This window comes from Sapajus apella, unplaced genomic scaffold (genome assembly GCF_009761245.1).
Source record: "Sapajus apella isolate SASKATOON/1434 unplaced genomic scaffold, GSC_monkey_1.0 scaffold7, whole genome shotgun sequence".
NCBI lineage: Eukaryota > Metazoa > Chordata > Mammalia > Primates > Cebidae > Sapajus > Sapajus apella.
In genome coordinates, this window is record NW_022436947.1 from 26,858,602 (window position 1) to 26,885,261 (window position 26,660).

General features: G+C 35.4%; 1 protein-coding gene across 1 annotated transcript in view; it reads right to left on the reverse strand.

The window, feature by feature from the left end:
• The window catches only part of FOXP2 (forkhead box P2), a 586,718-nt gene that overhangs the window by 502,357 nt on the left and 57,701 nt on the right, over positions 1-26,660 (reverse strand). The window contains exon 2 of the mRNA XM_032275664.1: positions 8,622-8,766. The gene's annotated coding sequence lies outside the window, so the exon portion shown is untranslated. The remainder of the gene's footprint in view (positions 1-8,621; positions 8,767-26,660) is intronic.

The following is a 26,660-nucleotide window of genomic DNA, read 5'->3' on the forward strand; positions in this document are numbered from 1 at the left end:
AACCCACAAAAGTATCCCTTACACATTTAGGGTAGTCCTCACTCCTGTGTCTGATAACCATTGGCTGGAGCCAGACCTCACAATCTAAACTGAAACCTGATTGGCTAACAACTTTAAACTTTTTTAAACAGGTAAAAGCAATGGAGAGCTGAGGCATGCCTGTGAGCACGTCCAGCACAGATATCTTGGTTAAAGTACAAAGATATAGAATGTACTATGTGCCTGTAAGTATCGCATGTCTAACAGCTACATAGGATAGGGCTTAACAAAGTTATTAGAACACTTATGATCTAACAAGAAAGGATACTTTAAAAATGAACTTTTCTGTTTCCCACATATTCTAAGCCCTCTATTGTCATTTCAACAATGTTCACAAAATCTTCACTAGGAGTAGATTCTATCTCAGGAAACTGCTTTCTTTGCTTATCCTTAGGCAGCAATTCCTCACTTATTTAATCATGAGATTGCAGCAATTTTATCACATCTACAGGCTCCAATTCTAGTTCTAGTTCTCTTGCTATTTCCACCACATCTGAAGTTATTTCCTCCACTTATATCTCAAACCCCTCAAAGTCATCCATAAGAGTTGAAATGAATTTCTTCCAGCTCCTATTGATGTTGATATTTTGACCACATTTCATGAACTATGAATTTTTTTCATGGCACCCAGAATGTGAATCCTTTCTAGGGGGTTTTCAATTGACTTTGCTGAGATCCATCAGAGGAATCTACTCTCTATGACAGGTACAGCCTTATGAAATATATTTCTTAAGTAACAAGACTTCAAAGTGAAAATTACTCCTTGATCTGTAGACTACAGAATGGATGTTAACAGGCATAAAAACAACATTAATCTCCTTGAACATCTCCATTAGAGCTCTTGGGTTACCAAGTGCATCACTTTTTATTCCTATTTTTAGAGACAGTCTCATTCTGTCACCCAGACAGGAGTAGTGGTACAATAATAGCTCACTGCAGCCTCCACCTCCCAGGCTCAAGTGATCCTCTTGCCTAAGCCTCCCAAGTAGCTGGGACTACAGGCACATGTCACCATGCCAAGATAATTTTTTGCAGAGATGAGATCTCACTATGTTGTCCAGGCTGGATTCGAACTCCTGGCCTCAAGTGTTCCGCCTGTCTTGCCCTTTCAAAATGCTAGGATACAGGTGTAAGTAATCATACCTGGCCCAGTTGCATTACTAATGAGCAGTAATATTTTGAAATAACCTTTTTTTCCTGAGCAGGAGACCTCAACAATGGGCTTAAAATATTCAGTAAACCATGATGAGGCTGGGCACGGTGGCTCATGCCTGTAATCCCACCACTTTGGGAGGCCGAGGCAGGTGGATCACGAGGTCAAGAGATCAAGACCATCCTGGTCAACATGGTGAAACCCCATCTCTACTAAAACTACAAAAAATTAGCTGGGCATGGTGGCGCGTGCCTGTAATCCCAGCTACTCAGGAGGCTGAGGCAGGAGAATTGCCTGAACCTAGGAGGCGGAGGTTGCAGTGAGCCGAGATCGCGCCATTGCACTCCAGCCTGGGTAAAAAGAGTGAAACTCTGTCTAAAAAAAAAAAAAAAAAAACAAAAAAAAAACATGATGAAACATATGTGCTGTCATCCAGCCTTTGTTGCTTCATTTCTAGAGTAGATTTAGCATTTAATTATTAAGGCCCTGGGATTTTCAAAATGGTAAACGAGCGCTGGCTTCAACTTAAAGTCATCAGTTGCATTAGTCTCTAACAAGAGAGTCAGCCTGTCCTTTGAAGTCTTGACACCAGGCATTGACTTCACTTTTCTAGCTAGAAAATTCCTGGATGGCATCTTCTTACAATAAAAGGTTGTTCTATCCACATTGAAAATTTGTTGTTTAATTTAGCCATATTTATCAATGATTTTAGCTAGATCTCTGGTTAACTTGCTGCGGCTTCTTTCAGCATTTGCTGTTTCACCTCACACTTTTATGTTATGAAGTTGGCTTATTTCCTTTAACCTCATGAACCAACCTCTGTTAGCTTCAAACATTTTTCTTGCATCTTCCTCACCTCTCTCAGCCTTTATCAAGCTGAAGAAAGTTAGGACCTTGCTATCTATTAGGCTTTGGCTTAGGGGAATATTGTGGCTGGCTTGATTTTTTTTCTCCAGACTACTAAAATTTTCTTCGTATCAACCATAAGCCTGTTTCATTTTTTTATCAATCATATGTTCACTAGTGTAGCACTTTTAATTTCCTTCAAGAGCTTTCCCTTTGTATTCACAACTTTGGGCTGTTTGGCGTAAGAGGCCTAACTTTCGGCCTAACTTGGCTTTCGCACAAAACTGAACCAATTCTAACTTTTGATTTAAAGTGAGTGATATGTGCCCCTTCCTTTCACTTGAACACTTAAAGGCCATTGCATGTTTATTATTTGGCGTAATTTCGACATTGTTGTTTTTTAGGGAAGAGGGAAGGAAGCCTGAGGAAAAGGAGAGAGACAGGGGAAGGGCCAGTTGGTGAAGCGGTCAGAACACACACAACATTTATCAATTAAGTTTGCTGTTTTACATGGGTCCGGTTTCTGGCTCCCCAACAATTACAACAGTAACATCGAAGATCACTGATCACGGCTTACCATAATCGATATAACAAAAAAGTATTAAATATTGCAAGAATTACCAAAACGTGACACAGACACAAAGTGAGCACATTCTTTTGGAAAAGCGGCTATATTAGTCCGTTTTCACGCTGCTAATAATTACATACCTGAGAGACAGGGCAATTTATAAAGAAAGAGGCTAACTGTACTTCAGTTCCATGTGGCTAGGGAGGCCTCACAATAATAGCAGAAGGCAAAGAAGAGCAAGTCACATCTTACATGGATGGCAGCAGGCAAAGAGAGAGTTTGTTCAGGGAAATTATCCCTTTTAAAACCATCAGATCTCCTGAGGCTTATTTACTGTCATGAGAACAACATGGGAAAGACCTATCTCATGATTCAATTATCTCCCACCAGGTCCCCCTCACAACACGTGGGAATTATGGGAGCTACAAGATATGATTTGGGTGAGGACACAGAGCCAAACCATATTATTCCACCCCGGCCCCTCCCAAATCTCATGTCTTCACAGTTCAAAACGAATAATGCCTTTCCATCATTCCTCCAAAGTCTTAACTCATTTCAGCACTAACTCAAAAGTCCACAGTCCAACATCTCATCTGAGACAAGTCAAATCCCTTCCCACTATGACCCTGTAAAATCAAAGGCAAGCTAGTTACTTCCTAGATAAAATGGGGCTGCAGGCATTGGGAAAATACAGCCATTCCAAATGTAAGAAATGGGCCAAAACAAAGTGGATACACGGCCCAGGCAATTCTGAAATCCAGCTTGGCAGTCAAGTCTTAAAGCTCCAGAATGATCTCCTTTGACTCCATGTCTCACATTCAGGTCACACTGATGCAAGAGGTGGGTTCCCATGGTCTTGGGCAGCTCCGCCCCGGTGGCTTTGCAGGGTACAGCCTCCCTCCCAACTGTTTTCACCAGCTGGCATTGATGTCTTTTCCAGGTGCATGGTGCAAGCTGCTGATGGATCTGCCAATCTGGGGTATGGAAGACAGTGGCCCTCTTCTCACAGCTCTACCAGGCTGTGCAGAAGTAGGGACTCTTTGTGGGGGCTCTGACCTCATGTTTCCCTTCTACGCTGCCCTAGCAGAGATTCCCCATTAGGAGGCTGCCCCTGCAGCAAAAGTCTGCCTTTGCAGGTATTTCCACACATCCTCTGAAATCTAGGCGGAGATTTCCAAACCCCAATTCTGACTTCTGTGCCCTGCAGGCTCAACACCACATGGAAGCTCCCAAAGCTTGGGGCTTGCATCCTCTGAAACCACTGCCCTAGCTCTACATGGGCCCCTTTCAGCCATGGCTGGAGCTGCTGGAACACAGTGCACCAAGTGCCTAGGTTATATGCACATGAGGACCCTGGGCCCAGCCCACAAAACCACCATTTTTTCCTAGGCTTCCTGGCCTGTGATGAGAGGAGCTGCCAAGAAGACCTCTGATAGGCCACAGAGACATTTTCCCCTTTGTTTTGGGGACTAACATTCAGTTCCTCATTACATTTGCAAATTTCTGCAATAGGCTTGAATTTCTCCTCAGAAAATGGGATTTTCTTTTCTATTGCATTGTCAGGCTACACATTTTCCAAACTTTTATTCCCTGCTTCCCTGATAAAACTGAATGCCTTTAACAGAACCCAAGTTACCTCTTGGATGCTTTACTGCTTAGAAATTTCTTCTGCCAGATATCTTAAATCATCATCTCTCTCAAGTTCAAAGTTCCAAAAATCTCTAGGGCAGGGACACAATGTCACCAGTCTGTTAGCTAGAACATAACAAGAGTCAGCTTTGCTCCAGTTCCTCATTTCCATCTGAGACCACCTCAGCCTGGACTTCATTGTCCATATTGCTATCAGTATTTTGGGGAAAGCCATTCAACACATCTCTGGGAAGTTACAAGCTTTCCCATGTTTTCCTGTCTTCTGAGCTCTTCAAACTATGTTTAGCTTTGTAAGAAACTACCAAACTATCTTTCAAAGTGGCTATATGACTTTGCATTCCACTAGCAATGAGTGAGAATTCACATTGCTCCACATCCTCACCATCATTTGCTGTTATCAGTGTTTTGAATTTTTGCCACTCTAGTAAGCTTTTAGTGGCAGCTCAATGTTTTAATTTGCAATTATCTAATGACATACAATATTGAGTGTCGCTTCATATGTTTACTTGCCATATGTATATCTTCTTTGGTTAGGTATATGGTTAGAGGTCTTGCCCACTTTTAATTGAGTTACATGTTTTCTTATTTTATTTATTTATTTATTTTGAGACGGAATCTCGCTCTGTTGCCCAGGCTGGTGTGCAGTGGCGTAATTTCAGCTCACAGCAACCTCTGCCTCCTGAGTTCAAGTGATTCTCCTGCCTTACACTCCCAAGTAGCTGGGACTACAAATGTGTGCCATCATGCCTGGCTAATTTTTTGTATTTTCAGTAGAGATGGGTTTCACCATGTTAGCCAGGATGGTCTCAATCTCCTGACACTGTGATCCACCTGCCTCAGCCTCCCAAACTTCTGGGATACAGGCATGAGCCACCATGCCCAGCATATGTTTTCTTATTATTTTTAAGAGTTCTTTATAGTTTATTTTCAATACAAGTCCTTTATCAGATACCTGTTTTGCAAATATTTTTCCCAGTGTGTGGGTTATCTTTTCATTATCTTAATAGTAGCTTTCTCAAAGCAGAAATTTTTAATTTTAATGAAATCCAACTTATTAATGTTTTTCATGGATCATATTTTTGATGTTGTATCTAACAGTCATCACAAAACTCAAGGTTACTTAGATTTTCTTCTATGTTATCTTCTAGAAGGCTTATAATTTTTTGTTTTATGTTTATCGCTGAGATCCAGTATAGATAAGTAGGAGCAAGTCACGTCTTACACGGATGGCAGTAGGCAAAGAGGGAGCTTGTGCAGGCAAACTCTCGTTTTTAAAACCTAAGACTTATTCACTATCATGAGAACAGCACCTTTTATGAAAAGTACAAAATCTGTGTCTAGATTAATTTTTAACACATAAATGTCTAGTTGTTTCAGTACTATTTGTTGAAAAGATTGTCCTTTCTTCCTTGAATTGTCTTTGCTCCTTTGTCAAAGGTGAATCAACCATACTTGTGTGGGTCTATTTCTAAGTTGTCTACTCTGTTTCAATGATCTATGTGTGTTCTTTCAACAATACCACATTGTCTTGATTTCTTAGCTTTATACTAAATCCTAAAGTTGGGGACTGTCAGTCCTCTGATTTTCTTTTTCTTCCTCAACATTATGCTGGCTCACATGGACCTTTTCTTTTCCAAATAAACTCATGAATTAGTTTGTCAATATCCACAAAATAACTTGCTGGGATTTTGACTGGGATGGTGTTGAATATACATATCAACTTATGAAGAAGTAACAGTTTAATATTGAATCCAATTATATATAAACAGGGACAATCACTCCATTTATTTAGATCTTCTTTGATTTTTCTTTCATCAGAGTTTTATTGTTTTCCTAATATTGATCTTAAATATATTTTATTAGATTTACACCTAAGTAGTTACATTTTTGGTACTAATATAAACAGTACTGCATTATTAATTTAAAACCCCAATTGTTCATTGCTGGCATATGAGAAAGCAACTGACTTTTATATATTAACCTTGTGTTAACACTAATCACTCATGAGTTTCAGGAGTTTATGTTGTTATTGATTATATGGGATTCTCTACATAGACAATTATGGCATTTGCAAATGAACAGTTTTATTTCTTCCTTCCCAATAAGAATGTCTTGTTTCCTTTTTTGTCTTCTTGCCTTAGCTAGGACTTCCAGTATAATGTGGAATAGGAGGGGTGAGAGGGAACATCCTTGCCTTGTTCCTGATCTTAGCAAAAAAGTATCCAATTTCTCACCAATAGATTTTCATAAAATCTCCATGCAACTATTAGGTGAACAAACAGAATATTTCCAACATACCAGAAAATTCTGGAACCACCATCTCAATTTACTACCTATCTACAATTTAACAATTATTCCAATTTTGTTATTCCATCACTTATTGCATCCCCAAACACTATAAGTCTATATTGGAACTGTGTTTCTGTATAATCTTATAATCATATATATAATGATTATTCTATATGATCATATGTGTTTATATAATCATAAGAGTGTTTCTATATAATTATATATAATCATATATATCATGCTGTATAATTTTTGGGGGTATAGGTTTTCTACTCAGCATTATATTTCTGTAGTTCAACCACTATATTCTGGATACAGTTTGTTCACTTTTATTTTTGTAGAGCAGAGGGTAACCAAGATTTTTCTGTGAATGATATTATTTCCCAATTCTTCATCAGCCTCAAACCAGTAAATGGGAGCTCACTATGGACCTACCAAGTTTAAAAAGGCTTTTAAAGTTAAATCACTCTTTTCAATAACAAAAATTAATGTCTTAAATGAAGAAAAGTTGTTTCGTGTCAGTGAAAAGAATTATAACGTTTGTAGTCTTTCTTCAAGGTGTTTCTATCTAGTTCAATGATTTAAAAAATGTTTTGGGCTGGGTGCAGTGACTCACACCTGTAATCCCAGCACTTTGAGAGGCTGAGACGGGTAGATCACAGGGTCAAGAGACTGAGACCATCCTGATGAAACCTTGTCTCTACTAAAAACACAAAAATGAGCCAGAAGTGGTAGTGCATGCCTGCAGTCCCAGCTACTCAGGAGGCTGAGGTAGAAGAATCGCTTGAATCTGGGAGGTGGAGGTTGCAGTGAACTGAGATCACACCACTGCATTCCAGTCTGGCCATAGAGTGAGACTCTGTTTAAAAAAAAAATGTTTTGAACTGAACATCTAAGTCCAAAACCAAAAAGTCTTCCTTTTCTATGAATAATTACTGCTAAATTCAGTTTGAGCTCATTTATAATTAAAGATTTTCAGGGATGACCAGTGTTTAGGTGGCTCTATCAGAGTGCACCAGATAAAAGATTAAACATACACCTGGAAATTACATAGTTTTTTTACTGTGGGCCACTTTTACCACTCCATCAGTTGCTATGTCAATAAGAATATCACATTGAAAACCTTGTCAATTTTGGAGATAACTGTATGCAATGTATGAGTTGGTCATAGTCAACTTTACTAAGTCTTCATTTTCTACTGTATAATTTGAACTATTAAAGACCAAACAATACTATATCATTGAGATATTTTACTGAGGAATAATAAAATGATCAATTATCAAGCAAAAGTAAAATTTCTGACAGTTAAGCCAGAATATCACATACCAGTATATCACATTATCATAAGGATGATGCCCTAGGTAACTTTCCTGATAAAAGTTGCAAAGAACAAGGGATTTCTTCCTAAGTAATTGTCCTAAGCCAAGTATTACTTTCAATCCTTCTCCTATCTACCAACTTCTGAACAGCAACAAAATTCTGTGTTTCTATATAATCATTTCGACATATCTTTTAAGTTTTTCCTATCAGAGAGGAAGTCAGTCTTTCCAGTATACTGAGCTGACAAAATTGATATATTCGTGTAGCACATTATTGATACAAATTCAGTCCAATTCAGTTTCGCCATGCAAAGTGAATAAAAAAATTAATGTCTCTTTTACCAGGTGGTAGATTTAAATGACATATTAAGATAGCCTTATTCTCAGATATGAAGAAATATAGAAGGAAAGGAACCAAAGTTCTGCGCAAAAAGAGGTTATGACAGCACAACTGCAGATACTAAAGCAAAGGAAATTACCTTGTTTTCATTAGAATACTCAAAATTCTTAATAGCTCTTCACCAGAAAATACAATTAATATTAACTCATTTTACATTAAATATTATCATTGTAAGGTATAACTTTGTTATATTAGTAAGTATTGACACAAATCAAAATTTAGAAGTTACAACCAAAACACCTGCATACTTTGTAGAGGAAAAAATCCAAACAATATTGTCAGCACTTTATTTCTACTGAAACCTGAAGAGCAATAAAAACTGAAGGATGAAAAATATGTAGAGTACAGATGACTTACATTTGGAGAGTTAGACTTTAATTCTCTCTCTCAGGATTGAGGAAGCTTATTCTTTGTGCTTACAATGCTCCTTTCTCCAGAGTATTCTTCTACTTCCAGGATAGGTCAGGACAAAGCTTCAACAGACTTCTATTATTTGTTTGATCTAAAGGAAAATTATACTTTTAATCAATGATTACAAAATGCATCAGTTTCTTTTTTTCTTACTGTACTGGGGGTGGGGGGGCATTGAAGCTTCCTATCATTTTCTGTTGGATATGTGAACAGAAAAATAAGAATTGCCTTGTTAAACATTATAATAAATAAATCTAGTACTTAAATTAACACCACTAAAAGAAACCCACATCTATCTGCTTTTTCATTTTTATGGCTAAGCAGCACAGCAAGAGAAAATTAATATTCAAAATCCAAATGACTACAAAAGCATACTCAAATGTATTTTTTAAAGACTTTAACATAATTTTGCAAATCCATGAGTTTGAATGGACTGGCAAAGACGATTAGGTATCAGATATTTTTACTCATTCATTTTAATGTCTTGGGGCTGAAGAATTACAGGATGATTAGAAAGGTGCAAAGGAAAATACATTTTTAAAAATTTTAATGGAATAATAAAAAATGATGATTTTAAGAGCAAGAAACAGACCAGAACCAGTACAGGGTCTGTAAGACAGCAAGAAATCTGGAATGAGATTTTTTTTAAATGGTACAAAGTTTGGGAAACTGCTACCGAAGCAAGGCGTATTGGATGTATTAGAGTATGTAACATGGATATGTTCTAAATCTGGTTTCATCTTAATTCTCAAACAAATTTATAAGATGTAAAAATGCAACACATCCTACCTTTCTTTACAAGAACACAGAAATGTGATATATTAATATGTGACATTTGGTGATATGAACATTCGTAAGGTTAAGACAACTCATTGTATATTCAAATTTTATCAAAATGTAAGTTTCCAATAATGGGTATTTTCTGCCTCATTAAAGTTAAGAATTAAAATAAATATCTTAAGCTGGGCATGGTGTCTTACCATGCTTTTTGGGAGGCCAGGGCAGGCAGATCACTTGAGCTCAGGAGTTCAAGACCAGCCTGCCCAACATGGTAAAACCTCATCTCTACAAAAAATACAAAAAATAGTAGTGCATGGTGACATGTGCCTGTAATGCCAGCTACTCGGGAAGCTGAGGCACGAGAATTGCATAAACCCAGGAGGTGGAGGCTGCAGCAGTGAGCCAACACTGAGATTATACCACTGCCCTCCAGCCTGGGCAACAGTGCGAGTCTGTCTCAAAAAAAAAAGAACAAAGATAAATGTCTTTAACATATGCTGTTACCTGGATCACACTCCCTTGCCTTATCTTAAAAATCCCTCATATTCCCTTCCATGAAATAATAAACTGGAGTGCATGGTAAACATTTAAAGCAAAATTTTATACACACACACACACACACACACACACACACTTATTGGGAGAAATGTGCATGATAGCACTTTGAAGTTAGTTTTTACTCATAAACTTAACACAATATACTATATACTGCTGGTATTTATTTTTTAAAAACTTGTGAGAAAATAGTAAACAAATGAAGCACACATCTATATCAGAATAGCTAAAATACAAAAAGTAAAATATATATGGGCAAAAGAGCACCTCTTTAAACCATCATCTGATCACAAATTAATACTTGTGTGATTTTTCTCTTGTTTTTAACCAATGTAAATGGTATTTGCAATTATTTACCTGGCATATCTCAAAATTATTTCAAGGTAAAATAAAAACATAAATTTCAAAAGATTAAAGCTACCAAGGGAGAAAATACACTGAAGACTAGATTTTAGGATTAGAGTACATGTTTTGTTTTCTAAAGATTCAACCAATCTTGCACAAATTTGAAAGTCTTACTACTGAAACTTATCAACGGGCACTTTCTAGAGGAATGTATCCATGCAGCATTTCAAGCACAGGTAGTTCTGCTTTAGTTTCCAGAACACAGAAATAGTTTTGCAGTATTTTGGGTCAGTGCAGATCAATGCACATTCCTTTAGGGAAGCCTTTTGAACTGACAAAGGATATATGATTGACAACAATAACAAATAGTTTTTGTTGTCCTGGACTGACACGTCATTTACAGCAATACCTATGCTAATTAATGCCATCCGTATCTACCAGATATGTCAGAGGAATATGCCAGACTCTTCTTCACAGGATATAGCTTTAGTGTGGCTAACATTACATTATAGATATGGAAATGCATCCCTTTAAGTTAAAGAAGTGAACTATACACACACACACACACACACACACACACACACACACACACACACACAGAGAGAGACACAGACACATGCACACACAGAGAGAAAGAGAGAGAGAGAAAATATACTTTTTATGATAGAGAAAAACCCACTTATATGTACAACTAGCTGTACTTTTTCTTTTCTCTTGATAAAACATTTTTTTAAAGCTAACTCTTTCTTACAGAATTCAAATATACTATAATCTTAACCCTAAAAATTATAGTACCCAACGAACTAAAATACTAGTTGGGGTCTTCACAAACCACACTATCAACACAGTGCTTTTCCATAATACATTAAAATTTCATTTGCGGATTCTCTCAAGTATGCTGGTAGATCATCAACAACTAGAACTATGTATTAATCATCTTCATTTCCCATCCTCTAGGACAGAGCTTGGTATACAGTGGGCCCCTTTTTAAAAAAAATAATTAAATCACCAAAATTACGTAGAGTATATATATCAATGAATTCACCATATACAAAGAAAGAATTAGGAATGTTGCCAACTAAAACTAGTCATGAGGTAAACTAATGAAGAACCCTTCTTAGTGTCTGGTAGTATTGGGGTTCAGAAAACAATATCCCAAAATGTAGGCCTCAGAAGTACCCTCAGAAAGCAAAGTTTGTCTCTGATCTTCTGACCTCCTGTCTCTCAGTCCCATTTTCCCCCAGGCTAGCCATAGAAACTAGAATTTCTCTTCCTCAAGAGATGTCCTAGACATCAGAGTCTCCTTTCCCCAAAGCTAGTTAAAACTTAAAAATATTACTCTAATTTTTCCCTCACCTTTGTGTGATAACTGGTCATAAAGAAATTATTTCACCTATCCTATTTGACTGTAGGTCTTCAGACCCCCAGAGAGTCCTGCCCCATACCAGGAAGGAATGCATGCTCAGACATCAAGAAGAATCTACAGAGACAGGCCTTGCTGGGGGTTCTCTACTCAAGTCTATTAGCATTAAATCATACCCTTTTTCTCCAATATTTCTATACAGCTGTCCATACTTTGTTGAACCTTGGCATAAAAATAGAAAATAGTATCTTTGGATCTTCATGCTGAGGGTTCCTATGTATATATGTTAAATAAATTTGTATGCCTTTTTCCAATTAATCTGTCTTTTGCAAGTTGATTTTTTGGTGAACCTTCAGAAGGTCCCCTTGGGGCAAGTTATCCTTGTATTGTCTCCTACAACAGCTAGCACTGAATAATGTGAACTATAATTCCAGTGACTATTAGTCTTGGATTACCTGGGATAGATGTGTTTCATACCTATTGCAGTTATTAATAACTATCCCTTTCCCTCTCAAAAGTGTCTCAATTTGGATGATAATTTTACATATTTATCCAAAGTATCATCAGTATATTATTCATTTATCATTTGATTATTTCTTTCAATAAACAAATGATTGTTTTTACTTTTTCGTTGCTTTCCATGATGCTGTTACATGAAAAAAAAAATCTTTGGTTGGTATTAGAATGAACAAGATTCTATTCTTTGAACATTAATAAATTCATATATATAGATGGCCTCAGAGTTTAGTAAATCTTTACATTCTTGAAACTAAATATTTTATTATCAGGAAAGAAATAACCTAGTGGAAAAATCCAGTGTGACTTCTTAATTCTTAGTTTGCATAACTTCTTTGCTTCATTTAGCTTATTGTTTACTCTTTCCTTCTAAAAACTCTTTCTTTGATTTGCATGATAACACTCTTAATTCCTCTCCTACCTTTCAACCCTGCCTTTTTAGTTGTTGGTTCCTATTCTTACATGTGCCTCTTCAATGTCCATTTTCTCAAGATACCATTCTAGTTCTCTTCTTAATTTGTATTCTATTTCTTGAATCAACCACTATTTGTTGCAAATAATTCTCAAATGTATACATCCAGTCCACAACTCTCCCCTAACCTTCAGATTCAAAGTACCTACTGGTTATACAATCTCCTATCTAGTCCCTTATCCTTCTATCTTAACTCTTTTGAATCCATACTATACACCCAACCTAAGTTTTTGTTGTTGTTGTTTGTTTGTTTTGTTGTTGTTGTTTCTGAATGTAAACCTGATAGTGTTGTTCCCAGATCAAGGAGGCAATCAGCAGTTATGGAAGAAGTAAACTTTTGTAGGAAATTCTAAGGCAACACAAAACAGAAGGTGAATCCAAAACCCCAAGAATAGGTAATCAGTTCCTGGTCTCTCATTTGTAATCCCAGATTATTTCACCTACTAAAATGGTTGCATGTAGTCATTAGATTTTAAGTCAAGGATCACTATAAAGAATAATATGAGAAGCATCACATATATCATGAGTGTTATAAAATACCTAAACACAAAAATATCAATTAGGCAAGATTTAGGATAAAGGAAAGTTTTAGGGTAACGTGGTAACATCCCTGAAGAGGTGCTTTTTTTAAGCCCCATAAAATTACTGCCATTACTGCTTTGTAAGAATGTAGTTTTAGTCTCGCTAAATCGTAATTTTCAAGACAGACTGATAAATCATCATGTGTGTGCATGAGAGACAGAGTGAGACAGAGTGCAGTTTTTAAGATTTAACAACTAATTCCGTATTTTTAAAAATAAATACCAACAAATAATACTTGTAACCTCTATAAAGGACATGACCACTCCTTTCTTGTTTAAGATGAGGGCTAAATGGATGGGCTAGCCTGCGCCCTGACAACCAAGTACACATGGTTTCCAAATAAACATCTGGTTTGAGTTTTGAACAATCAGTAAAAAATATTTTCTTACGCAACATACTTACATTTTTATAAAATATTTGCTATTTACTTTTAGCGCCTTAAAACATCCAGTAAATGCAATTTTCCATTCTCTTTTGCTCAGCTGTCTTCCACTGACTCTTAAGTATCTTCACTTGAATATTCTGATGCTGACCCTTATTCAAATTAATAATGGCTGATATATCTTCAGTTCCATCTCAAGCCTTTCTGATTTTTCTTAAATATTGTTGTTGCTTAATATATACCTAAGTATACCAAGTGTCTCTAGAAAGTATCTTAAAAGCAGTCTCTTCCGCCTCCTACTACAATGACAGTTTTCCCACTTTACCCCAACAATTTCAAATTCATATCTTTCACACCCACCAAATGTCTTCAAACATCCCTGACATCATTATCTTTACAGAATATACCAGACCTACCAAGGTTTTGCAAATATATAACATGTTTTTACAATACGTTAGACTGGCAGAGGGGGAAATGGGGAAACACATTAATGCCTAAATGTAATATATGTGACTTCAAATCAGCAAATATTTCCATGGTACCTCTTCTTACAAGTGCATCAACTATGGCAGGGAGGGGCTCCTCAATACCTACCAAATAAAACAAAACTTATTAGCCCAAAACCTAAGGCCTTTCATTCTTAGGATTGTATCTGCCTCTCCTTTGTCTCACTTAACTCTATATTCTAGAATCAAACTGAACTATTAGATATGTGATTTGATCTGCCTTTAGAGTCCCAACTTGCTCCATTTAGAATGTCTGTATTTTCTCTACTTCTATTTGTACAACTGTTACCATATCTTTCAAGCCTCAATTTAATTACAATTAACTCCATGAAATACTTCCCTAATCTCTTAGCCAGGAATAAGCTACTCAAATAGCATTTTCTCTACAGCTTCCCTTTAAAAACTTTCCATATAATCTACTATGTAATACATCTGTCCACATACTTGATTTCTCACATTTAAAATTACTGGAAAATAGAGAATGTCTTATTCATCTGTGCTTTTCTTAACAACCTAGCTTTATTATGAAGAAATCAGTCAGTTATTTGACAAGGAATGGTATGGAAGGCAGAAGCAGTGCTATAGTATAACTCAAAGAACGATAGTTACATTAAGTCCTTCTTAATATTTTATCTTCATCAATTGCTAAAAATAATTATCACTGACATTGTTTTCAAATAAATAAATCTGTCAAAAATACGTCTCATGCCAACCAAGTCACAGGCTTTTATAAAAAACTTATTAATCTATACTAAGATAGTCAAGTAAAACACGTGGTTTTAAATAACTTACCTAAGGCTCTAAGTCAACGTTAAAATTTAAGATTATTTTTCATGAAAATCCTGTTACATGACAATTTGTTTTAAATGATATGATAAATCTTTTTCCTCAGGCCCACTACATACAGTATGAACAGTAAGATTAAAACTAGCATACTGTCACCCAAAAGTCAAACTTTGAAAAATATTTGAAAACATTTATTCTGAGCCAAATATGAGTACCATGACCTGTGACACAACCCCAGGAGATCCTGAGAACATGTGCCCAAGTTGTTGACCTTAGCTTGGTTTTAGACATTTGAGTGAGACATAAGACATCAATCAATACATGTGATATACAATGGTTTGGTCTTGAAAGGTGGAACAATTCAAAGTGGGGATGGGTTTCCAGGTCATAGGTGGATTCAAAGATTTTCTTATTGGCAATTGGTTAAAAGAGTTATTATCTAAAGAACTGGAATCAATAGAAAAGAATATCTGGGTTAAGATAAGGGGCTGTGAAACCCAATCTTTTATCATGTAGATGAAGCCTCCAGGTAGCTGGCTTCAGTGCTCTTATTGTTATAGTGGGTAGTCAGACAGGAGCAGAGCAGGAGAGAGTGAGAGAGAGATAGATACACACACACACACACACACACACACACACACACACACGGGAAGTGTCAGGCAAACATGAGGTGATAATCAAGTTATTGTTAACTGTCTCTCTAAAATAATAATTGGTCACAGACAGTGCCAGGGAAAGGCAGTCTCCTAATAGAGAAAAACCTGAAACTGGTGATCAGCAGCTTCCAGGTAAGATCTCGGAAGTTGGGTCCGCTGGCAGAAGCATGAACATTAAGAGGCAAAATGGCTCAGGTTAACTGGTATATGATCCTTTTTGTAACACTCAGACCGGTAAGGGAAGAACGCCTCAAATGAGCATGGGTACAACTTCAGTAAACACACTACACATGCTCCCCTCCCAAGTGTTAGCAAGCCACTGTGCATGCAGACAGCTCACCCCAAGGGAAGAATCAGGGGAGAAGGGATGCCATCCCCCAGAAACATTCCCACATATAAAACTCCAAGTCAAAAGGTCAAACAACACACTTGATCTCACAAGTCACCCACTTGTCCCTCTTTGATGTGTACTTTACTTCCTTTCATTCCTGCTCTAAAACTTTCCTTGGTCTCTCCTTCTGCCTTATGCCCCTCAATCAAATTCTTTCTTCTGAGGAGGTAAGAAGTGACACTGCTGCAGACCCATACAGATTTGCTGCTGCTAACATACTCTGGTGCCACATGACTCAGATACGTTCCACTAACATTATCAGACCTTTTTTATAAAGGTGCCAGATTCTTCATTAATTCTCTTCTGCATCAGGGAAAAGATCTGACAAAGGAAGGGGGTTCCCTATAGAATGTAGTTTTTCCCCACAAGAGACTGCTTTACAGGGCCATTTCAAAATATGTCAAAGAAGTATACTTTGGGGTAAAATACTTCAATGTCTTTGAGGGTCTGATATCAATGATGTGATGTTATTCTATAGTCAGGTTGGAATCTGGTGTCTTATTGCTACAGAGTCAGTTTTGTCAATCCTTAAGACCTCTGTTTTAACGTTAATGCTGAACTGCTCTACCGGAATTCCAAAGGAGGAAGGTATAATGAGGCCTCTCTGATCCCCCTTCCCATCATGGCCTGAACTAGATTTTCAGGTTTACTTTGGAATGTCCTTCAGGGGTGAGAAGTGGGTCCATCAGTCAGTTGGGTGTCTTAGAATTTTATTTTTGATTTACAATACTCAACATATCTAGGTTCATCCAAGTAGTTATTAAGAGTCAAAAAGAAAAGTACTAAGTCATTTTAAATATTCTATTAACTGTATTAGCAGTCAATTTTAGAAAACAGAATATTTACATGAGTTATTTTAGGGCAAACAACTTATCTACATAATCTTTGGGTCAAGATTGGTACCTGACATAAAATAGATTGTCAATGAATGATAAGGATCTGCTAACTGGGAAGACTGTGATCCTCTGGTTCAAATCCCACAATTTACAGAAATTCACAGAAGTAGTTTCTCCAAGATCTCAGAGGGTATAAATGGTAGAAACAGGATTTGACCTTAGGATAATTGTTCTAAATCCAGTAGTCTTTTATTTTGGAAATCCAAATTTACTCACTATTTAGTTTATATATAAATATACACATACAGTATTTAATTTCTTTGACCATATCTTCAAAATACTAATTCTCATTAATATATTTAATCAAAAGTAAAAAATATCAATATTCTTTGGAGGTGTTGTCTACAGACTATGCTTTTTATAACACTGAAAAATTCACATTAACCATTTCACTTATATATTTATATAAGTTTATAACTGCAGAGTCAAATAAGGGTATCAAAACTATAAAATTAATAACTTTCCATTCTCAAAAAGGCACAACCAGTATCAGTATCAATGGATTCATACTTAAAGGAAATCTACTTATACTTATTTTTTGAATAATTTCTGAGTAGCCGATGATTGTCTATTAGCTTGTTTATGATGCAGAAAAAAAATCTCAGTGCAAATAGGCAGGAGAGGCAGAAAAGAAAATAAACACCTTATCTATATTGCCCTGACAATTGAGTTTAAACAACAGTATTTTCTAAATGTATCCTATTCAAGGCTGGATATGTAATTACCTTCAGTTCATAGTCTAGACATTAATGCTTTCATAGTATTTAAGACTCCTTGTAACATGCTTGCAGCTTTAAAGTAAGCAAGGCTAAATCTTGACCAGATAAATTAGCAAAGAATGCAATAAAAGCTGCAATAAAAGAACTTTATCCTACAAACCTTCAAGTTGCTGCTAAATGAGATTTCTTTGAAATGCAGATCAGTTGAACTAGATTAGCGAATTTTAGCTCCTGTCAACATCATAACAAAATACAAATACAATTGTTCACTGCTCTTATCTCCATGCTTCCATCTGCTGCCTTGTTATTTACTTTCCTTGATTTACTATGCAGATCTAAATAAGGCACATCAAGGAGGGCTTACAACACAATGGCTTCTTAAGCTTTACATCAAGGTATTTGAAACTGAAGCCAGGAAAGGGCTGCCATCAAAGACATATCTCTAATGAACTTCCATATCAGAGAAGGTTTGGTATTTAATACTGCTGTGAAAAGAAAGAGCTACAAATCAGAATGGCCTATGAAAGAAAATGCCTACAAATCTTGATGAGATTAGCACCTCTGAGAATTAATATCCCAATAAAAATGATGTCTGGTACCTTGAAGAGTTAACTTCCAACCTTTGCAAATATAATGCACTATGTCAAGAGCAGGGAAATCATTTGACAAGGTTAAAAGGTCAGGAAAGAATTTTTAATTTCTCCCCAAAGCTAGAAAATAATATTTTTTATTCCTGCGCATAGTAACTCCATTTCAGAAGAAACACACTTACACATAATTAACACAATTAACAGATTTGTGACATTATTTTCTATGTCATAAGCATTTTGCACTATTGTTCAAAAAGAAAAACTAGGAACAACTACACAGTAAAATAATGTAATCTAAAATGACAGCATGCAACATTTGTTCATCAATTCTAGTATTTTCCTTTTCTTCCCCCACAGCAATCTATGGCAGCAGAGAGTAAAATCTTCTGTCATTTTGCAAATCCTGAGGTACCATTTCTATTTTATGCCACTACTCTTTTTAAGAGATACAGATAAGGAAAAAATTCATTCTACCCTTTCTTCAACTTAATTGTGTTTTCCCAGTTTTATTTCTAATATGCCAAAGTAAAACAAGACAATAATTCACAAACCTAATGTGAAAGTTTTCAGCAAACTCTGCTTGCATTACTATTTGACAACTTTCCCATAAGCAATAAGGTCTATAAACAAATAATACTTTTTTCCTAAAGAAAATATTTCAATCATTTATGTCGTTCTATAGCAAGGGAAGATCCCACAAGCATGTTCTGTTCTGTGGATCAATCAGTTCCAAACCAAAGTAGACATGTTGTCGACTCCAGTGCCTGGAAATCCTGCTGCAGGCTCACCAGATGATGAAAACTGAGGTATGCAGTGTATGAGGGCCCCACATGGCATTCAGTAGCTTCTGGGCATGTCAAACTTCACAACTACCCTACAGTCAATGACAGCAAACACCTTCCCTGTTCTTGCCTCCAAACATACACTTGCTTCTCTACCCTCCCTCCAAATCACGGGCAGTCTTCCAAAAACAAAGCCCCAAACAGAAGCAACCTCCCTTGACTACAAAACAGAAATCACAGTGGTCTTTTTGCCGGATTTCATTTCATGTAGGCGATGCTCCAGACTTATTTACAACCACAAGAGACTGTTACCTCTTCTTGTTTAACGAAATGACAAAACAACAGATCTGCATATGCAAAAGCAGGTGCTGTAACAGGTTTGACTACTCTTGACCTAAAGCATGTAAAAGCAGTTTATTTGCAACAGCTGTCTCAAAGGTATTGGTGCTGTGATGGGCAGTCAAATACTCTACCATCTGTAGAAGTATGTGCTCAAAATGACAATCTGAATTCAAAATTGATCAATAGATCTTCCCTCCTCTTTATCCAGGAGTTGAAATATTAAGATGTGTACATACTAGCCTATTTTACCTATCAGTCACAGAAAACTAAAATTAGAATTTTGATGTGTAAAAATTATATGTTCAATAGATAATGTCAGAACAATTTGTTTCATCATTGTGCCATACATACTGTAAGATACTGGATACTGTATTTTAATTATATTATTTAATATAGTAAGTTTTCATAGTATTAATAATCTTAATTGCTGGAATAGTGGCCAAAATAACTACTTTCTTAGAATTGCTGATATTTTATATTCATTAACTATTTTTACAAGCAAGCTGTAGTTTTAGATCTTGAAAATAATGAAACTGTGTGTACTGGTTTCTTAGTCTCTCTTATTTTAGTCTTAATTTAGACAGGTACATTTTTCCTCTGAGATTACTGTTTTCCTTTAGGTAAGAGGCTACGTTTTCCCTTCCACACTAAAGTCTGAACTTTTAATTTAGACAGGTACATTTTTCCACTGAGATTACTGTTTTCGTTTAGGTAAGAGGCTACAATTTCCCTTCCACACTAAAGTCTGAACATGATCTCTCACTAAATGGAATGACTTGTTTTTGTGTTATGTTTGCAGAAGGTAGCACCATATGCCCCAAGCCCCAAGTTGGATGCTCTTTCTACGGTCTAATTTGCTCGTCAAAAGATGTTACAATCACAAGTCTACAATGTTTAGATAAACTTAGTATTGCATTAAATAAAACACAATTTTCCTCACTTTCTTAAAATGTAACAAATTGATCTCTAATAAATGCAAAAGGTTTGTAAAGTTCAAATAACATCTGAATTATAAATAAAAGAACATGGCACCATATGATTGAAAAAAGAAAATAAAACACACACACACACACACACACACACAAATTCGCTCTCTCTTACAGAAGTTTAAATAAATTCTCTAAAATTAAGAACGAAAACCTTGTCTCCATTTTGAGAAAACAGAAGCAGTATGTAGTGTCCAATTTCCAAGCTGAACTTAATCAACAACTTCTTAAATAGAAGTCTCACAAAAATCAAATCTATACTAAATCACAATTCTTTATAAATATTTGAGTAAAATACATCTACTTATTCTAAATATTTTTGCAATTCAACTGTATATCTTTGAAATTTAGTTTTAACCTACAGGAAAGTTAAAATTTTGCTAGCATAGTATTATTTTGTCTTTTTAATTATGATTTTCCCTATTTGCTTTTTATGATGAGGAGATGGTGTCTGATCACAGGGAGGGGGAAGGAAAGTCTACACGAGGAGTGGGAAGGAAAGTCTATACCTGCAGACAACTGGTTAACATTTTTCCTTTTCGTTTAGTTACTTTAACATTTAAGAATTAAACTACCATTTAGAGAAAAAAAATGATATTCAGTGGCCATTTCTAACAACTGAGATGAGACATTATAAGCAGTTCAAAGCTTTTCCAAATTTTTAAAAACTAAAATTATTTACTTAATAGGTTGTAACTGCCTTTTCTAAGCCACAGTAATCCATCATGTGAATAAATATTTAGACAATATTTTAAATGTGTACAATGTACTTGAGGGAATGCCACAGTTCCAGACTGACATGTAAATACAATCTGATCAAAAACATTCTGCTTGTATAATAAAACCCCAGCCAGAAACACAATAGTTCAGCTAAGGAGAGAAAACTGATGTCTAGGAAAACCACAACAGTGAAAAGTGACCACCAGTGACATAACTGCTATTTTAAGAAGTTTTAAAAGTTTTCTTTGGTAAAGTAGACATCATAAAAAGAATATATATCTATTTTAAACAGCTATTAATCTTTCTTAAAAATTTGCCATTTGTGAATAAAGATGATATATCCATTTAATAAACAACACAATACAGCAAAAAGGTCATAAAGTAGTAATGTATGTACTGTCAGGGAACAATTTCCAAGGCTATTAAGTGAAAGACCAGAATACATCAAAGAGTACATATTGTTACTGTTAGTGGAAAAAATGTAAATAAAGATACATTTATGTTTATATGTATATATTGACTATTTCTAGAAACATACCAAGACACTGGTTTTAGTAATTTCTCCTTGAAAAGTGGAAATGGATAATTAAGGCAATGCTTCACAAACTTTTTAATGACAACACAACATAGAAACCGATATCAATTATTAAACCGCACATTGGGACAAATGAAGGGGCAGCTTTCCCAGGCTCCACCCTACTATGGTTCCATGCTAAAAAGATAACTCTCTCTTCATATGTAACTTAAAATAACTGAGGCTCAGCAGGCTACTTGATATTATGTATTACCTATTTTTAAGAATTAAAGTAAAATCAAATAAGCCAAAGTGACCATATAAAGCTTATCAATGAAGGTTAATGTATTAATATATCTAGACAATCCTCCTGAAGTTTAACATCTTTAAAAATTAACACCTGCTAGAAAACCTAATTGAACACTAAATGACATTCATATAATCCCTCAATCTTTCTAATTTAAAGATGCTGCTGATAATAATACAATTTTAAGTGTATACAAGAGTCCTCCAACAGAATTTCCTAGCACTGTTTCACTACATTATGATATGTTTTAGCATATCCTTAGTATTTCAAAAAATTAAAAGAAAAAAAATTTAACTCGAGCGTACTAAAATTGAGCTAAAGTTTATCCATTACTCTGCTATATTTTATTTTTTACTTATTTTTTAACACATACGTAAAGCAAGTCGAAGGTTTCACTTGTTACGAAGCTCCTGGTGAAGTTAATTTCTTTTTTACTTGGAAACAATTTATTTCATTACTTTAATGAACACAGTTTTCTTGCTAGATAAAAAATATTTTTTAAGCAGAAGGAATTAATAACGAAGTAACTCTTAATAGTAGTTAAAGGGCTAGTGCTGCTGATGTTAATCTGACCTCAAGAAATAGTGCAGGTGAGCTAGAAGGCACTTTCTGTAAAGAAAATAAGATTTAAGTTTATTTCCATCTCTCACAAGGCCATTCTGGTTTGTTTTCACAGTGAAACCATGGAATAGCCTTTTTATTAGTTTGTATGGAAAATTTATGCTAATAATCACATATTACATCTTGGACAATTGTTTGTTTATATTATGTCAAATGATGGAGGTATTCCAAAGATAAAAAAAGTCAAGACCACTGTTCAAAAGTAGCTGGTAAAAAAGTAGGACTCAAACAAACAAACGAAACCAAGAAAAAAAGTTCTACGTGGCTGGAAAAAAAAATTGAACACTTTTTCCAATGAGAAAAGAGTCTGATGTTCCATGAAAACAGGAATAGAATTCAGTAACATTAGGATATTCAAGGAGTTCTTAATACTGACTACAACTCTACGTCTAATGCTTAATCATTCAGTCAGGTATTTGCACATGCACCATGTTCCAGACACTATGTTCAGCTCTAAGAATTCAATGATTTAGCCAGCCACAAGCTGTATGTAAGCTGAAGTAAGGACAGGGATGGAGAACAATTGATGGCAAATATTAACTGCATGGAATGAGGAACTGGAAAAACTACAGGCATATGGATGAATAAAAAGTAATAATCCAAACAAGGATGAAAACATGAACTAGAACAGTAGAAATGGAGATGAGGCAAAGAGGACAGATGTGACATATTTATAAATTAGTGTCCACTTCACTATGTGATTGACCAAGATAAAGAAACATAAGAGGGAAAATTGAAAATGACTTGCAGGTTTTCTGACTTTGTTATATGTGGTTGTTAGCCATGTCTTTCAACAACATAGTGAATATACAGAAAAGCAGTTTGCTTGACTTCATTCTCGTCTTCTCTTTTAATTTAAACAATATTTGCTGGGCAAGCTTCTCAAGAGAGGAAGTCCCTAATAGAAAAAATCTTCCTCTGCACCAGCTAATGCAAAACGAATCTTGCATTAGTTGCAAAATTACTGATGAGAGCATTTGGGCATGCAAATAATATGTGAGTGGGAAAAGATTGAAAGCTACAGATTTCAGGTAGAGAGGATAAGTGACAGTTGCCTACAAAGGACAAAAAAGAACAGCCAAATGTTCGAAACAGTACCAGTGAGAGTATTACAGAAATTAAGGAAAAAGTAAGTTCAGAAAGAAAAAATAAACCATGTTACATGTTGTAGAGTAAAGCAAATTTACCAATATTTTAACCATCAAAATAAAAAGTACCTGGATGAGAAGACGCAATAGGGAGTTTAGATCTTTCTAAATTAAATCATAAATTCAATGTAACGCCATTCAAACTTCTGATGAGATTCTTCCCCCAACCCTCACAATTCACACAATTACTTAAAAAATGTACATTGGTGGGGCTTTGACCTAAGAGATAAAGTGTATTATCAAGCTATGAGTACTGAAGTGTGTTTTGTGCCCAGGCTCAATGATGCCAATAGTCTTGGCCTCTCCATGTAGTTGAATGGCTTGTAGAATAACACAGTATGGCCACTTGAACCCCTCTTTTCTATCCTAGGAGAAAAAAAAAACAAGAGTCTCTAGAGGTGTTACTGATGAAGTATATGTTATGGTACCTACTGTGTGGCAAGGCTCAAAACCATATAAACAGCTCTGAGAATTCTATCCTCCTTTCTCTTCTCTCCTTCCCAGTCTGGATTTTCATTGCTCCCAAAGGTGGGAGTTACACTGATTAACTTATTTCTTCTTAAGATGCAGGCAGAAAAGTCAGGGATGCAGGTTACCCTCACTGACTTATTTCTTCTTAAGATGCAGGCAGAAAAGTCAGGGATGAAGGGAGGCTAACTACTAATGAGATAAACTAGCTCATTTTTCTTTGGAAGATATGTTTAAAATTCAATTGTTTTACTTTTTTGGTTTTATAGACCAGTATCAAATGATCATTTCATTGATAATACTCTGAGCAAAAAAGAATATTCTACTTACCACTTAAATATAAGTGGTATCCTACAAACCCTGTGTGGTAAACAAAATAGGGTTTGTAGGAGCCTTTTGGTGCATGCAGTCTGGATATACCCAGCCTAAGCTTGCTTCTCTGGCAGGAATGGTTGCTCAGAAGATCAAGGGTATTCTGCTTGCACCATGTCTGCTTTAAAGTAAAAGCCTTGGTTTATATTTCCCTAGGTCCTGGTACAGTATTAATGTGTGTGTCTCCTGCCCTCTGCACGAAACCATATCTCACTACAAAATATAACTGTGGTTATACCTGGAGAAGAGAAGTCCCAGGGACAGCTAAAGAAAAAAAGTAACTGTTACCAACATACAAAGGCTGTCACAAAGAGAACTTTATAGCATTTTATAGTTTGCAAAATCCTATCATATAAATCATCCATTTTATCCCTATAGCAACCCCATTTTACATATATGTAAAATAAATAAGTTAACCAAGGATAAACATGTGGCTGATTTGTGACTGAAATCCAAATCTTCACATACCAAGTCCCAAGCCCTTTTCTTTATACTATTCTACCTAAGAAATATTTTAATGTAATTTCTGAGTATTCAATCAGGGACACTGATTTTTGCTGGATTTAAGAAGCGTTGTAACTGCTAAGATGATTATTCTATATAACTGGTTACCACAACAAATAACAATGAGTAGAAATGGTTAGGCTGTAGCTAGGTGGCCATCTGTCAACCTGGGTGTTGGACTGGATGACCTTTAAGATCCTTTCCAATTTGGAGATTCCATGACTGTAGGGTGATAATGATGCTGTTTCAGCCTGTTGCCAAGTAACATGTCTATTGTTTTTCCTGCCTGTCATACACAGCAATGGCAATAACAATTGTTTCCCTCCTATGCCATGACAAATTTATATCATAGTGTCATATTAGCAATTAGCATTCTGAAGTTTTTTACCTTTACAATGTTCAAATATATTCTAAAGATGCTGTCAAAATTTCATCTTAAAATATGTGAAAATAAAATTTGTCTGATGAATTACATACCCTAAAGCAATATCCCTGATCTTTCTCCTCTTTTCTTTTCTAACTTCATCAATCACATACAGTACTCAATATACCATTGCCTGTACTGATTAATACAGTGACTCGTTCATTCACCCAGTCACTCATTCTATAAATATTCATTGACTCTATGTGCAGAGCATTCTCCCAAGCTAAGAAAATAAAAGGTGAGGTTTAGAATCTTACTACCGAACAGAGTCATATATTGGGGAAATCAATTCAGGTCAATTCAACATGTGTTTATTATGCCTAGTGTTCCATTATTGGAACACTAAGGATGTGGGAGTTATTTATATCCTACTGTTCAAGGTCATTGCCAAGGTATGACTTTTCACTCATGAAAAAAAATTCAAAAAATTGCAACCTCTGAAATTAACAGCTAACACTACGGGTACATGGTATTAGTTTAGATCTACCACCAAAGAGGACTGAGTTGGTTTCTGAATGCAGCTAAACTGGCCAAGTCTAGGAGGTACAAATTTCATTTTACCTTAATCTTTAGCTAAAAAGCAAATGAAATCCACTACTATCTAGAAAGTACCTAATGCCAGACATAAATACATACAAAATACAGACAGAAACATATACATATGTAAAGAATGTTTTGCTACTTTAAAATACTTTAAAGTCCCACATCAAAAGGTTTTGAATAAAAATGTAAATAATGTCTGCATACAACTTCTAGAATTTGATTTTTCTATACAACAGAATAAAATAGAAATTTTTAGACAGTAAAATATGCTAAAATCTCATCACTACAACTTTGTCGTCTCCCTACATAATTGCATATATGTTCTCTATAGTTATTACCCAATCTGTACTATTTAAATGTTTGTTTTTTAAAAATTAAGCATTTTAGCCTTCTTCAGTAAAACTGTAGAAATGGCAAAGCTACTATTTAAAAATAACTACCCAATATTTAGTTATTCAAAGTTAATTGTTTCAGAATGTTTGCTATTTCTTAAAATAAGATATAAGGTCTAAAATGGAAAATTTATTGGTCATTTCTATTAATAATTAAAAGCAGTGGACTACTGATCAATGTCTTAATTGTATCCTTTATTATTAGTAGAAAGATAAACTTCATGGTTTATAAAACAGAGTATTTTATTTGTGCTCTCTGGGGGTAAGAGCATATATTATTATTATTCCTAATAGAAGAGAAGAAATAAATTTAGAGGGCTTAT